Source organism: Schistocerca americana, chromosome 2 (genome assembly GCF_021461395.2).
Source record: "Schistocerca americana isolate TAMUIC-IGC-003095 chromosome 2, iqSchAmer2.1, whole genome shotgun sequence".
NCBI lineage: Eukaryota > Metazoa > Arthropoda > Insecta > Orthoptera > Acrididae > Schistocerca > Schistocerca americana.
Genome location: NC_060120.1, coordinates 1,100,857,337 through 1,100,873,360, shown reverse-complemented (window position 1 = coordinate 1,100,873,360; position 16,024 = coordinate 1,100,857,337). Strand labels below are relative to the sequence as shown.

Genomic DNA, 16,024 nt, shown 5'->3' with positions numbered 1-16,024 from the left:
CAGACTGCAGCGCCTTTAACCGCACGGCCACTTCGGCCTGCTGAACTCGAATGGGAGGCTCTGAAGGGAAGAAGATCATTTGAGGAAACACTATTGAGGAACTCCGCCGGCAATTCCGGCAGACTGCAGAACGATGATAGTACAAATAACATGCTTCTACCTGTGGGACAGGGTACCCTCTGCTTGCGGATTATGTATTAGGAAAACATGTCTTTCGGCATTTACCATACTCCACTGAACGACAATTGGGGCCTGTTTATGTTACCAAATTATACCTTAATCTTTCACAAATTAAGTACACAGCTAGACATCGTACATGCTCGATCGATTGCATAAAAAGAACTGAAATGTCCGACAGGTGTCGAAAACAGAGAGGAAACGTTCATCCCGTCATCCTGGGTGTTTTTCATTGTACTTTGAGAGCCTGAGAAACGTGTTTGCCCTACATGAGTGTTTATCACTGCCTGAGACCTACATGGCAAGCTCCGTATCAGTCTGCAGGGGCACCCTGTGGTTCCCTTTCCCGTTCTTTAATGAGAGCCGATGAGAGTTCTTGAAGAGTCTGTGGTTGAACAGGGCGACCACGAAAACGTCTGTCAAGCATATTCCACGTATGCACGACGGGGCTTAGGTCATGACTCACCACCGGGCGTGCGTTACTTCAACGTCGAGGTCTCGCAAGACATCCCTACTAAAGCCCGCCACACAGGCCGTTGCTTTAGAAGGAATTCAGGGCCACCACTGTATGCAGCAGCTACCATGTAGTCCAACGGCAAGGCAAGTGTTCGACGTACTGCCAGGCGGTAAGGCGCGGTAAGGCTACCATGGACAACGACAAGATCCGTATGGCTGCCAATACTGAAGCCTTCCCGGAACATCACACAACCACGGAAACCTGCAGGTACTGCTCACCACCAAGTTTCGCCAACCACTAAGTTGTGAGTTGTTATGATAACAGCAGAAGTGAATCCGAGCTGGAAGATGTCGAGTAGGTACTCGTCCGGATCGTAAGGTCCTCTCTCGTAACCTGTTCATTACACTCTGATCGGACACAGCAGCTGCACTGGTCCTTCTGAGGCCTTCTTACGGTGCTCTGGCGGTTCCCATACGACGCCGCAACGCGAAGATAACCATACACCGGTCTTCTCATGGGATTGTAATGCCTAGGAGATCAGCTCAACTCGCCTTGTGCCGAGCGGTCTGAGGCACTGCAGTCATGGACTGAGCGGCTGGTCCCGGCGGAGGTTCGAGTCCTCCCTTGGGCATGGATGTGTGTGTTTGTCCTTAAAATGACTTAGGTTAAGTAGTGTGTAAGCTTAGGGACTGGTGACCTTAGCAGTTAAGTCCCATTGATCATTTTTTGAACTCGCCTTGTGTACTCAATTGTCTCCCTGTGGCTTGTCCACAACCTGACGCTTGGAGAGGCACTGGAATCCGCAGCAACGCGACCGAAAGTCCTTTTTTTTGTGAAAAAAGACCTCACTTACAACTTGCACTGCACAAAGACGTCGCATTGACTACAATGTCCACAAACGACCTCACTAGAAAATACTGGGACACCAGTACTCACTTCCTCCTGATAGGTCACCTGATGCTGTAATGCAAAACACAGGCAGATGGCGAATGATTTTAATTGTTGTCTACATTTAAAGCGAAGGTCTCGAGCTATGCAAAAAGACCACGGGCACAGCCTGTATCAAAATAGATTTAACAAAAAAATGGTTCAAATGGCTCTGAGGACTATGGGACTTAACATATATCGTCATCAGTCCCCTAGAACTTAGAACTACTTAAACCTAACTAACCTAAGGACAGCACACAACACCCAGTCATCACGAGGCAGGGAAAATCCCTGACCCCGCCGGGAATCGAACCCGGGAACCCGGGCGTGGGAAGCTAGATTTAACATACAGGACGTTGATACACGGGGTCCTCTGTTTTGAACAGTGTAGCTAATGAATTACATCCATTTGCCATTGTCTTATTTTTCTATTGTCGTCCCAAGCGAGTCTCATGTTGAACAGACGTTTTCTATTAGGAGGCGTAACTGGAAGAAGCTTTGCATATGCAAGAGTAAGCGGCATATTGTAGCTACAGAGGCACAAATGTCGTTTTCAGCACTACGCTTCCCAGTATAAACTGAGGGAACATTGTCCTTGGAGAAAAGGCAGTAGTTAGGAGCTTATGAGTGAAACCGAAAGGTTCTTAATTTTGAGTATTATGCAAGCGGTGGAAAGAGTTAGCATTTATTTTATTTTGTCTTACACAAAGGCAAAGATTTGTAGTAACAGGAGAAAAGTCCGTTACGCGTAAATCCCAGTTTCACAGGCCCAACATATTTTGCTGAAATAAAGTTATTGAAATAACTTCACTTTTTCGTGTTATGATTCAGTGGTTGTAGAATCCCTGTGACTTCGTTAATTGCTCTGTCATATCAGAAAGATCACACAAAAAAGAAAGAAATAAAGATGCAGATACGCGTTTGCTGCTATCGAATGGCAGTCAGAGAGGATTAATGTTTTTAAAAGAAAAAAATTGTAAAGTAACTTTCTCCATAATAGCCTTAAGATCAGTGACAGTATAACAAACAAAATTCACCATACTTTGAGATGGAAAAGTAATATACGATAGTTTGTAAGCAGACTAACAAACATGACACTGTCCCTATTAAAAATCTATTTAAGATAATTCATCAAAGGAAACTAACCTCGGCAGAAAATATACTTAATTTTGGTGGGTACAAAACTACTGTCAAGAAACTTATTCAGCGATTTCATTAATATCTGAAGTAAATTTGCCTTAGTGGGACGCACGAAATATTGGAGTGTTTAACACAACTGAAAGAACTTCCACTTCATGCTTGCCAGCTATGTATGAGGACAGAGGTTTGTTGTTTAAATTCCGTTAACTTAACGTTATACCGTAAGTCAGGCAATAACGCTCGCGCGCACAGTCCTTGTGCAATGTTCGCAGTACGCCAGGGAACTGACGTTAAATGCGAAACAACTGTCGAGTATATTGTTCACGCCTCTGGTTTGTTTGGAAAGGCAAATGCTCTGAAATATTATGCGTGTGGATCGGTAATATCTAAAAATGTGCCTTATGCTAGTGACTTCTTTTATGTCCTCTTCCTGGTAACAGCTTCTACAACATTCTACAGCCGACTAGACATTCATTTCACAGACCTATAGCTTTGCAGCGTAACAGAATAAAAGTTGATGCGTTACATACCGGACGAGGTGAAAGTAGCACGTACTGCCTGCAGCCCAACGTAGATTCCGTAACACACTCGTCAGCTGCTGCTCTCTGTATTGCGTCTGACTGCAGCGTCATGGTTACGTAACGTCCTAAGCGGTGCGATAAAGCTAAACACTCCTGTGTGTGTTGCGCGGCGTGGAGGGGGCAGAACGTACGATGACGTCAGAACGCGAGCCAGCGCTGTAGCGCCCTGATGAGTAGCACGTCTTTCTTCAGCGGTGTCTTGTAGCGTTCTGCACAGATCAGACAAACGATGGAATCTGAGGCATTGTAAACTAGTTTGATACATATCTGGAAGATGTCTTATAATCTCCCTATTTGGTTAATGCTTTCTATTGTTAAGAACGCCCATTTACATCTGTTGGTTGCTCATTTTTTCCCTGAACTTTGCTATCTAGTCAAGATGTCTAAGTGCTTTTCATTGTTATTAATTTTTTAAAATATTTGTATAGTGGTCAGTGTGCCAAACACATTTTTCTACGGTACGCCCTTATCTGGATAAGAAGTTACTAACGCAGATGTACTGTGCTGCACCTGCTTTTTATACGAGCTATAGGCGGAGGCCCTAAACGGGAAGACAACTTGTAATCACACACAAGGACCTCGCGCGCGCTATCGAATCGGATGACTCAGACGTGGCGCGATCACCTACCCGTGTTGCTGAAAACTCCTATCCAGCGCCCGACCTCTACGTCAAGATAGTGGAGAGTTCAATGTAGCGCCGCATCTCCATCTGCCCACGGTGCCACCATCAGCTTATCATCAAATAAACCTGATCATTGAACCCATTCTTCAGCCCTTTTTACAAGCTAATTCATTTTTGTGTTTAATCGGATGACTCAGACGTGGCGCGATCACCTACCCGTGTTGCTGAAAACTCCTATCCAGCGCCCGACCTCTACGTCAAGATAGTGGAGAGTTCAATGTAGCGCCGCTTCTCCATCTGCCCACGGTGCCACCATCAGCTTATCATCAAATAAACCTGATCATTGAACCCATTCTTCAGCCCTTTTTACAAGCTAATTCATTTTTGTGTTTAACGTTATGCACGTGATTAGCATGTGACATAAGGTCGTAATGGTGCTTCATTTCTTTAATATTGATATTTGGTTTCGTTTGACTTATGGACACGTGCGCCCTCATTGTGGTTAGTTTTCGTAAGCTTCTAGGCACACTATCGCTCTGTGCTCCTTATACGAGGCCTGTCCAAAAAGTATCCGATCTTTGGCCAGAAAAAAATATTCCGGGTACCTGACGGGGTTGGGACCCTGATCCGCTTCAAAGTACTCTCCTTGTGCTTGCACACACATAGCCCACCGATCCTTCTACTGCTGGAAACACCTCTGGAAGTCTTTTTTTGGAATGGTATTCAGCTCCATCGTAGTGTTCCACATTATCTCTTCTCTACTCTCAAAACGGGATCCTTTCAGTGGCGTCTTCAATTTTGGAAAAAACCAGAAGTCGTAAGGGGCCATGTTTGGAGACTAGGCAGTTTGGCCAAGAAATTTTGGATCAAGTGTGATGTATGTGCAGGGGCGTTGTCGTGATGCAGTTGCCAGTTTTTCGACGTCCACATGTCCGGTCTTTTGCGCCGAACTGCGTCACGGAGTCACCGGAGAACATCTTGATAGTACTCTTTTGTCACTGTTTGTCCTTCTGGTGCGTATTCGTGATGCACAATTCCATGGACATAAAAGAAGACAGTCAGCATCACACTGATTTTGCTTCGCACCCACCACACTATCTTCGGCATGGGGGCTAGGGATTCTTCCATTGAGACGACTGTCGTTTTGTTTCTGGGTCGTACCTGTACACCCATGACTCATCTCCAGTTATCACGGTGTTCAGATACCCAGGATCAGTGTTGGTGGTGTTCACAAGGTCCTGTGCAACGTCAAAACGGAGGTCTTTCTGTTCCGTCGACAACAGTTTGGGCACGAATGTCGCAGCCACTCGGTGCATGTTCAAACCATGACGCAAAATTGCATTTGATGATTCTTTACTCACTCCAACCTCTTGGGCATTCTCCCGCACGGTCAAACGACGATCTGTCATCACCAAATTTTGTACCCTCTCAACAACAGCTGCACTCGAGCAGTTTGGGGCCTGCCAGAACGCTGGTCATTCTCCGCTGATGTGCGGCCTTTTTTGAATCGGTTGAACCACTCCTTAATGTGTGTTACACCCATCGCATCTTCTCCAAACACCTGCTGACTCTTAAAAATTGTTTTGCTTTGAGAATCATCAAGCTTTTGACAGAATTTGATGCAGTATCTTTTCTCAACACGTTCAGTCATCTTGGGATAATCGGTAATCCTACGCAATCCGACGAACATGTTGCGTAGCACCTTACCGAGCGACCGACAGGCAGTGACTGACGTGCTGGAAGGCGGGGCAAAATTCACGCACACGCATGAAGGTCCCTTCCTTTACCGTGTACTTACCGCTCTATCGTCTCTATTTTTCGCGAGAAAATAAATTTCGTATACTTTTTAGACAGACCTCGTATAATTGAAACCCTTCACAATCAAACTATCAATCTGCTGGCACTCATCATCGTATGTCTCACGTTTCTTAATAATTTACTTATGATGTGTAGTTTTTGTGGTCACCATATCTTCACATTTTTTACATTACTGTTTAACTGCTTGACAGTATTATTTAAAAAATTTAACCAATCTACGTTTGTAATCTGTTTATTGCTGTACACTTATTGTTATTAATTTGCTGTTAAGGCAGCGGAAGCCAAAGGCTAAAACTCTGAATGCTATTCCTGTAGTAAGATACCTGGAACATAAGATCAGAGTGTATATGACTGTATAATTTTAGTTTTTCCTTTCTTTTAGATCAGACACTGGAATAACAATGGAAACATACGTACAGAAAATAAATTAAAAAAACAAACAGTCTGTAGGTTTGGCTTAGAAGCCCCTTCAAACTGCATATCGTTATGGCCGTACTTCCAAAAAATATTCTCCCTGCATGGTGAGTGATACCAGCTAAGACAATGGACAACTAAAATACAGAAATGGGTAAGAGGGAAGCCGAAAGTTCCAGCTCAAGCATCACAGGAACATCTGAACATGAAGAGATTGATGGGCTCTCTCATCCCACAATTTGCCATTAGCGTCCATGAAATGGAAGCGAAATGCTAATGCTTCACGAGAAGACATACTGGCATCGGAAAAACATAAACTTTTTCTGACGGAGAAAAGACTAAGTGAGAGAGAAGCAAATAAGAAATTAAAATGCATTGAAGATTATGTCTTTCTCGAGAGTATTTTGTCATTCACGAAGAAGTTGTCTGCCAAAGAGAAATTGCAGTTTCGGGGAATCATCGATGAGTGTTTGAAGGACGATGTGACCGAGAACCAGACTGGTTGTTCTTCTCTACCAGGACGATATCAACATCACGTGAACTGTTCTTTATGGACTTCCGGCATGCTGCAGATGAAATACGTCGGTAGCTTTTCCTTTACTGAAATAAATGTTTGGAATTCCGTCCAGAGTCGCGTAAGTATCCTTTATTTATTGGTGGTGACTACTTCCTGACATTATGTCCATTTTCAAGCCATCCATCTTCGCAGGTATTTACAGTACATTCAAACACTCATGCTTAAAAACAACCACAGCAGGCACACTAGAGTGGCGATACAGACAGCTCAACACGCAATAATCTAACTGTGCTGAGCAGCACAGAGTTCACTCCTAACGCAACTTTCGACGGAATTCCAGCCATTTACTTCAGATGATTCTTGGCAATTTGCACATCACACACTACTCAAATTACCTCTGTCATAAACACTCATACAACGCATTAAACGCTCCGAAAGTTTTTACTGTTTCACTAGAATGCGTGTTCGTTTCTTATATAGCATTACCCGCAATTTCAGGTCAAGGAAGCTAAGTTCGTGAGGTTGATTCTCTATTTCTTACGTGAACTTTCGGGCAGAAGCAATTCAGTGTGTAGCTAAGAAATATGAAGACATCGACATCACCTTTGAATAGTATGGTGGTATCATCTACATACCGCCTGTAGAAAAAAAATTTTATCAATCAGGCCGGGTGAAACTCAAAGAATCTTATCTCGAAATGATTAATGGAAATGTCATTTAAAAACCCGGCTAAGCAGTTCCCCATAGCAAGGCCTTCGATTTGTCGGAACAGTTGTCCATTGAAACTGAAATAATTGTACTTAAAAAAAATTTTCAAAAGCAAGGTCATTTCTTCAATTTCTGTAGTCTGTAATTCTTTTATTTGTTAAGGTTGTTTTCGATAATGGCGACTGTCTCCTCTGTTGGAATGATAGGGTAAACAATGGTAATGTCAAGGGATGCAAACAAATGACCAGAAAGAAACGTTATATTTTTTAATGACTTAATTAGCTCTTTCCTGTTTTTTTTAAAGAAGATTCAAATGTGTAAAACTTTTTAAGAATAAATAAAAGGTTTTTTACATAGGAAGTAGCCAGGGCTACCAAGTCCATGGGCAATCGGACGAGTCGGCCATTGTTCTTTATGTATTTTAACTTGTGATCGCAGGATTGTAGTCCTGTGGTTCATAGACAACAATATCGTAATCTCTTTAGAGTATTCATCATTTCGTCTCGCTCGACGATTTTTGCACTTCAAGCTTCCCTCCAATTCCAAACTGGTGATCCCTTGATGTTTTCGAGCGTGTCCTATCAACCGATCCCTTCTTCTAGGCAAGTTGTGCCACAAATTCCTCTTCTCTCCAATTCTATTCAGTAACTCCTCATTAGTCACGTGATCTACCCATCTAATCTAAAGCATTCTTCTGTTGCACCATATATCGAAAGCTTCTATTCTCTTCTTGTCTAAACTACTTATCGTCCATGTTTCATTTCCATACATGGGTACACTCCGTACAAATTCTATCAGCAAGGACTTTATGACACTTAAATCAGTACTCAATGTTACTAAATCTATCGTCTTCAGAAACGATTTCCTTGCCATAGCCAGCCTACATTTTATATCCTCTGTACTTCGACCATCATCACTTATTTTGCTTCCCAAATAGCAAAACTCATCTACTACTTCAAGCGTCTCATTTCCTAATCTAATTCCCTCATCATCACCTGATTTAATTCGATTACATTCCTTTATCCTCGGCTTGTTTTTGTTGATGTTCATCTTTCATCCTCCTTTCAAGACCCTGTCCATTCAATTCAATTGATCTTCAGGTCCTTTTCTGTCTCTGACAGAATTACAATGTCACCGGCAAACCTTTAGTTTTTTATTTCTTTTTCATGGATTTTAATTTTTTTTCTTTTGTTTCCGTTACTGCTTGCTAAATATACAGATTGAATAACATCGGGAATAGGCTGCAACTCTGTCTCACTCCCTTCTCAATCACTGCTTCACCTTCGTGCCCCTCGACTCTTATAACTGCCATCTGGTTTCTGTACAAATTCTAAACAGACTTTCGCTCCCTGTATTTGACCCCTGCCACCTTCAGAATTTGAATGAGAGTACCCCAGTAAACACTGTCAAAAGCTTTCTCCAAGTCTACAAATACTATAAAAGTACACTATGTGATCAAAAGTATCCGGACACCTGGCTGAAAATGACTTACAAGTTTGTGGCGCCCTCCATCGGTAATGCTGGAATTCAATATGGTGTTGGCCCACTCTCAGCCTTGATGACAGCTTCGACTCTCGCAGGCATACGTTCAATCAGGTGCTTGAAGGTTTCTTGGGGAATTGCAGTCCATTCTTCTCTGAGTGCTGCACTGAGAAGAGGTATCGATGTCGGTAAGTGAGGCCTGGCACGAAGCCATCCCAAAGGTGTTCTATAGGATTCAGGTCAGGACTCTATGCAGGCCAGTCTATTATAGGGATGTTATTGTCGTGTAACCATTCCGCCACAGGCCGTGCATTATAAACAGGTGCTCGATCGTGTTGAAAGAAGCAATCGCCATCCCCGAATTGCTCTTCAAGAATGGGAATCAAGAAGGTGCTTAAAACATCAATGTAGGCCTGTACTGTGATAGTGCCACGCAAAACAACGAGGGGTACAAACCCCCTCCATGAAAAACACGACCACACCGTAACACCACCGCCTCCGAATTTTACTGTTGGCACTACACATGCTAGCAGATGACGTTCACCGGGCATTCGCCATACCCACACCCTGCCATCGGATCACCACATTGTGTACCGCGAATTCGTCACTCCACACAATGTTTTTCCACTGTTCAATCGTCCAATTTTTACGCCCTTTACACCAAGCGAGGCGTCGTTTGACATTTACCGGCGTGATGTGTGGCTTATGAACAGCCGCTCGACCATGAAATCCAAGTTTTCTCACCTCCCACCTAACCGTCATAGCACTTGCAGAGGATCCTGATGCAGTTTGGAATTCCTGTGTGATGTCTCGATAGATGTCTGCCTGTTACACATTACGACCGTCTTCAACTGTCGGCGGTCTCTGTCAGTGAACAGACGAGGTCGGCCTGTACGCTTTTGTGCTGTACTTGCCCCTTCACGTTTCCACTTCACTATCACATCGGAAACAGTGGACCTAGGGATGTATAGGAAGGAGTGTCGAAATCTCTGGTTCAGACGTATGACACAAGTGACAGCCCATCACCTGACCACGTTCGAAGTCCGTGAGTACCGCGGAGCGCCCCATTCTGCTCTTTCACGAAGTCTGATGACTACTGAGATCGCTGACATGGAGTACCTGGCATTAGGTGGCAGCACAATACACCTAATATGAAAATGTATGTTTTTGGTGTTGTCCGGATACTTTTGATCTCATAGTGTAGGCTTGCCTTTCCTTAACCTATCGTCTAATATAAGTTGTGGGATGATAATTGTGTCGTGTGGTCCAGCATTTCTACGGAATCCAAACTGATCTTCCCCGATGTCGGCCTCTACGTTTTACCATTCGTCTGTAAAGAATTCGTGTTAGTATTTTGCAGCCGTGACTTATTACGCTGGTAGTTCGGTAATTATCACACCTGTCAACACCTACTTCCATTGTAATTGGAATTATTATATTCTTCTTGAAGCCTGAGAGTATTTCGTCTATCTCATACATCTTTCTTAGCAAATGGAATAGTTTTGTCATAGCTGGTTCTCCCAAGGCTATCAGTAGTTCTAGTGGAATGTTGTCTACTCCCGGGGCCTTGTTTCGACTTAGGTCTTTCAGTGCTCTATCAAACTCTTCACGCAGTATCATATATCCCATTTCATCTTCATTCACGTCCTCTTCCATTTCCATAATATTCCCCTCAAGTACATCGCTCTTGTTTAGAACCTATATACACTCCCACCTTTCTGCTTTCTCTTCTTGGCTTAGGACTGGTTTTGCATCCGAGCTCTTGATATTCATACAGATGGTCCTCTTTTCTCCAAAGGTCTCTTAATTTTCCTGTAGGAAATATCTATCTTACCTCTAGTGATATATGCTTCTACATAGTGATATATGCTTCTGCATCATTAAATTTGTGCTCTAGCCAAACCTGCTTAGCCATTTCGCACTTTCCGTCGATCACGTTTTTGAGACGTTTATATGCCGTTTTGCCTGTTTCATTTACTGCATTTTTGTATTTTCTCCTTTCAGAAATTAAACTCAATATCTCTTCTGTTACCCAAGGATTTCGACTAGCCTCGTCTTTTTATCCACTTGATCCTCTGCTGCCTACAGACCGTACGAGATTCTTATCTATGAACCACAGGACACAAACCCTGCGATCACCAGTTAAGAAACATGAAGAACAGTAGCACACGTTCATTACATTTTTCTTTAACTTGATGTTCGGTTTCGTTTGACGTATGTTATAGACAAGAGCGCCACCAATGTGCTTAGTTTTCGTAAGCACACTAATGGTCGGTGCTACAAATATAAGCGAAATCCTTTATAGCTAAACTACCAATCTGTTGGCGCTTATCATCATATGTCTCGTGTTTTTTAATATTTTATCTTTGATGCGAAGTTGTTTTGATAATCATATCTTCGCGTTTTTTACGTTAATATTTATGTGCTTTACATTACTATCCAAAAATTGTAAAGAAGGTACGTTTATAATCTGTTTATTACTGTGCACTTATTGGTGTTAATCTGCTGTTAGTTGTGACCCAAGCCCGGTCTAGAGTCCGCCTGTCGATTTCTTTCCGATGTAAGCTCAATTGTATGCTTTTCTGAAGACTAGTCAAGAAGTTCATTTAACAAAAATTTGTGTGCAGCTGACGACTGATTATTTCTGTTCTTAAAACTTGCTTCACAGCTGGTGATTAACAACCAAGAATAAAATTTTAAATTAATGGGAAATGGAAATCTCAATACGCCACACCCATAAATAATGTCTCGAACCGTGAGTCTTTTGCTACATATTTTTATCGCAGATGTGGAGCACCCTTTCAAGCCAATTTAATGGATACAGTTCCAGAAAGAATCTGAATGATGACAAAAGGTATTTTCGGTCAGCGCCTTTCTCGTGCTCGAAAGTGCGTTGAAAGCGCAGTAGCCGCCGGAAATCGGTCGCCACTTTACGTGACGGTATTGGGTCGTCAAGTTCAGGATTAGGCCGGGTCGTCACTCCTTGTGCGGGGGTTAGCCATCGCTCGGTGGCAGATGGCCTGGTCTGCACCCGAAGGAGCAAAGAAAACATGATTAACAATCAAGCAATTAATGTTGCAAAACATTCCGTGTTGTCTCCATTCACGGCAGCCAGCAGTGGCGGCAGGCAGCAGGTCGCCACTCTCGCTGGAGTGTCACGACACCCACACGCGCCGCGCCACGCAGTCACGGCTACGACAGCAGTGGCGGAGCCTGCCCAGCACCCGGCCAAGGCACTGCACGCAGGCTGCCGCTCGGCCGTTATTGTCTGCGGTGCCTCTCGTGTTAGCAGTTCAGGATTGTAGGTTACCAGAGCGATCTCACTGTCGCTGAAGACAGCGCCCCAGAATGCATCCATTGGCCCTAGATGGAGTGTGCTAGCAGGCCGGCAGCTGTGGCCGAGCGTTTCTAGCTCCTTGAGTTCGGAACCGGGCTGCTGCTATGGTTGCGGGTTCGCCCTGCCTCGGGCATGGATGTGTGTGACGTCCTTAGATTAGTTAGGTTTAAGTAGTTCTAAGTCTAGTCTCAGATGCTAAGTCCCACAGTGCTCAGAGCCATTTGAACCATTTTTTGGCTGCTGGCAGCCCCTCCAGCTAGTCCTCCAGAGGCCCTGCTGGTGGATGCTGCCCACAGCTTCCCATGAGTGTCGACTCTAATGGCGGCACTGCGTCTTGCTGTTTCAAAGTCCCCTGGGCAGGATTCGCTGTTCCGCCAGAGGTCGAAGACAGTCTCCACGAACAGCAAAGGTTTTACCTCCTAGTTGGTCGGCTGCAAACTGAGGGCAAGCGTATCAAGCCACTGGATAAGAATAATACTTATGCAAGATCCGTCTCGCACGCGTTGCTACTGCGACGCTACGATGACTTCACTTGACGGCTTATTTTACGTGTCAGCTTTCGTGGCGACTTCTGCTGTGGCTGAAAGGTGCCTTAATTTCGCGTTTCAGAAAAAATCGTGGACGTATTCTGCAGCGTCGGTACTCTGAACAATCACTGTTATGTCCGACACGGGGCTTACTACTTCATTCTGCCTGATCAACACAGTGGCGTGGTCCTCCTCTCTCCGCGACCTCATTCTGCTGCACTGATGTGTTAGAGTAGATTAGATTAGATTAGATTAGTTTTCGTTCCATAGATCCGTGCTGAGGAGATCCTCGTGGATGTGGAACATGTCAATTTTTTTTAAAAGCTGAAATAACAATATTAATAGTATGAATATATACAATACATCATTTGTTTCTATTACAAAGTTCGTCAATGGAGTAGAAGGAGTTGGCCACTAGTAACTCTTTCAGGCTCCTTTTAAACTGATCTTTGTTTGTAACTAATTTTTTTTATGTTTACTGGCAAATTATTGAAGATGAGTGTTCCTGAGTAGTGGACCCCTTTTTGAACTAAAGTAAGTGCTTTTAAGTCCTTGTGCAGATCATTTTTGTTCCTGGTATTGTATGTATGAACTGAGCTGTTTGTTGGAAAAAGAGATATATTATTTAGGACAAATTTCATTAATGAGTAAATATACTGAGAGGCAGTAGTTAGTATACCCAGTTCTTTGAAGAGGTTTCTACAGGACGTCCGTGAATTTACTCCACAAATAATACGTATTACACGCTTTTGGACTCTGAAAACTTTTGTTTGACTTGAAGAGTTACCCCAAAATATTATACCATATGACATTATGGAATGAAAGTAGGCAAAGTATGCAAGCTTTTTCGTTTTTATGTCGCCTATGTCTGCTGACACTCGAATTGCAAATACAGATTTGCTAAGGCGTTTCTGCAGTTCTGTGGTGTGCCCTTCCCAACTGAATTTATTATCAAGTTGTAATCCCAGGAATTTAAGACAGTCAACCTCTTCTATCTGCTCTTCTTCGTATTTTATGCATATGCTGGGTGGAAACCTCTTACAGGTTCTGAATTGCATATAGTGAGTCTTTTCGAAGTTTAATGTCACTGAGTTGGCTTTAAACCATTTATTAATAAATAGACACCCAGCTCTTACTGTGTACGGCTATTACACCCCTCTTATGGCTGCATTTCATGTAACATCAGAAATCCCTCCTTGTTAAACTCCGCCAAGCGTATTGACCTGCTTTGCTTGTCTTTTGTGTTGCCAAGGGAAGACTTCTAAAATTCTGCTCCTTTCCGAAGCCTGTTATATCGCGGTGCTTCAGCATATTTGGAATTTTAAGTGCAAGGTGACGCATATTAAGATATCGTTTAGAGACAAATGCGTGTCTTATAGGCAAACCAGCATGTCTTTTACGTAAGATCATTACCGAATGTGATAGAAATAGTGATCCACATTACAATATGACTGAAAGACGATATAACAGTTAATCACTAGTGGCATAAGACGTGCGAGACATGCTTGTCAATAACTTTTGTCAGAAGACAGACTTACACAGTAAAACCATCTTCATTAAGCTTCCATTAAGCTGTCACTCCAAATATTCCTTCCAGTTGGCGTATTTCTTACAGCGAGAATGATTAGATTAACAAATTTCTGGCCTTTATTGTACTGCTGTCATAATTTCTTCAAAAGACACGGTTCGCTGCTCACTGCAGCTCGGGAAACGGTCTGGTGTGGGGTGCACGCTCCGCTGGACGTTGCAACTGCCACGTGCACGCCCCTCCCAACACGCTTGCCCGCCACGACACTTCCGTGCCGCACGCTGCGATGGAAACCTCCCTCAACGCTGCCGTCCCCCCACCTCTCAGGCCAAGGCCGCAGTCGCGCTCAAACTTGTTTATCGGACCAGCTGGCTCCGCCTTTCAGGGAAACCTACAGCCGACAACCTGTAGCATCTTCTCTGTACCAAAAGGCCGTTAACTTTATTCCAACCTGTTTTGAAAACTCATTTCATACAATTATTTCATTTTATGAAGTTAGGCAACTGTGCACTTGGAAACTTTTCTTTTCTTTTTTACTCAGTAAAACTGCGAAGCAAAGAAATTCGTGGACGAAAGATTTAAGTTTTACATATAAGCCCATACATCATAGTACCCATGATGTTTGCTTAGTAGTTACAAGAAGAGGAAGGGAAGTTGGTTCAGTTACAGGATAATGAAACATAACGATTAACAATAAGAATACTGAGAATACTACAGTGAGGTGCCTTCAAAGTCGTAACACATACACAATACCGGCATTAGAAACACTCTGAAGATGAAGCTATTGTTGAAGATTTAACTCAGTGCAAAATATGATCCTAGAGATGATATCCAATACTTCCCATCCGATGCACGCACTTCCCTAAAAATGTGTGTTATAGGTAGCTTTTTAAGGATCCTGACAGCTAATAAAAACAACTTTTCGAAGTTTGTACTATAAGTTATACGTCAAAGGTATGACGAATACATACATTGCTGTTTAGTGTTCGTGACTTAGAATAACACCTAGGTGCATAAATTAGTGAGAGACAAACACTGAGATAGATGTGAATCAACAACAAAAACCTTATGTACTCGCAATTGATCGTAACACAAAAAAAACACAAATTAAGCTCTAAAAAGTAACAAATGTCAACAAAAATAAAACTGACCAATAGCGACATTTTATTGTTTACAATTATTTATATTACAGTCACGACATGGACTAAACATGTTATTCTTTTGGTTTAATGCCACTTTGCATTACTCTCCCTCTTCAGCTAATTATGTGGTCGTTATACACATTGCACGTAAAATGCCTTGTATAATCTGTTTTACATATTCTTATACTTGCCTGCTACACAATTTTTTGTCTCTTTGCCCCTTCCTTTAACAAAATAATTATTTCTGAATGCCAAATCACATATCTCATTAAACGGCCTATTCTTGCAGTAAGGCCTGTCCATTGATGTCTACCACTTCTATTCCTTCCTGCTGCTTCTTTCTATCTCTTAAACACATTTCTATGAAATCATATTTGGATTGATTTTATCTAGTTTATTTATTCATTTCCACATCAAGTTCCGTAGGACCAAATTGAGGAACAAATCTCCAAGGTCATGGAACGTGTCACCACATGCAATTACAACATAAACGTAATAACAGATTTAAAAAAAATATGTTTATGAACCCAAAAAGTCAGGCCGTAAGATTAAGTAAACGCAATCAACAATACAACAAGAATCAGCTTAATCATTCAAGGAAGTAGTGACCCATGAGCAAAATCTTCAGTTTTGATTTTAAAGCGCGT

The 16,024-nt window shown here is 42.8% G+C and overlaps 1 protein-coding gene across 1 annotated transcript in view; it reads right to left on the bottom strand.

Moving 5' to 3' along the window:
- Positions 1-3,374, bottom strand: part of LOC124595504 (glutathione S-transferase 1-1-like) — a 47,116-nt gene extending 43,742 nt beyond the window's left edge. Inside the window, exon 1 of the mRNA XM_047134267.1 lies at positions 3,232-3,374. The gene's annotated coding sequence lies outside the window, so the exon portion shown is untranslated. The remainder of the gene's footprint in view (positions 1-3,231) is intronic.
- Positions 3,375-16,024: the final 12,650 nt, after the last annotated feature.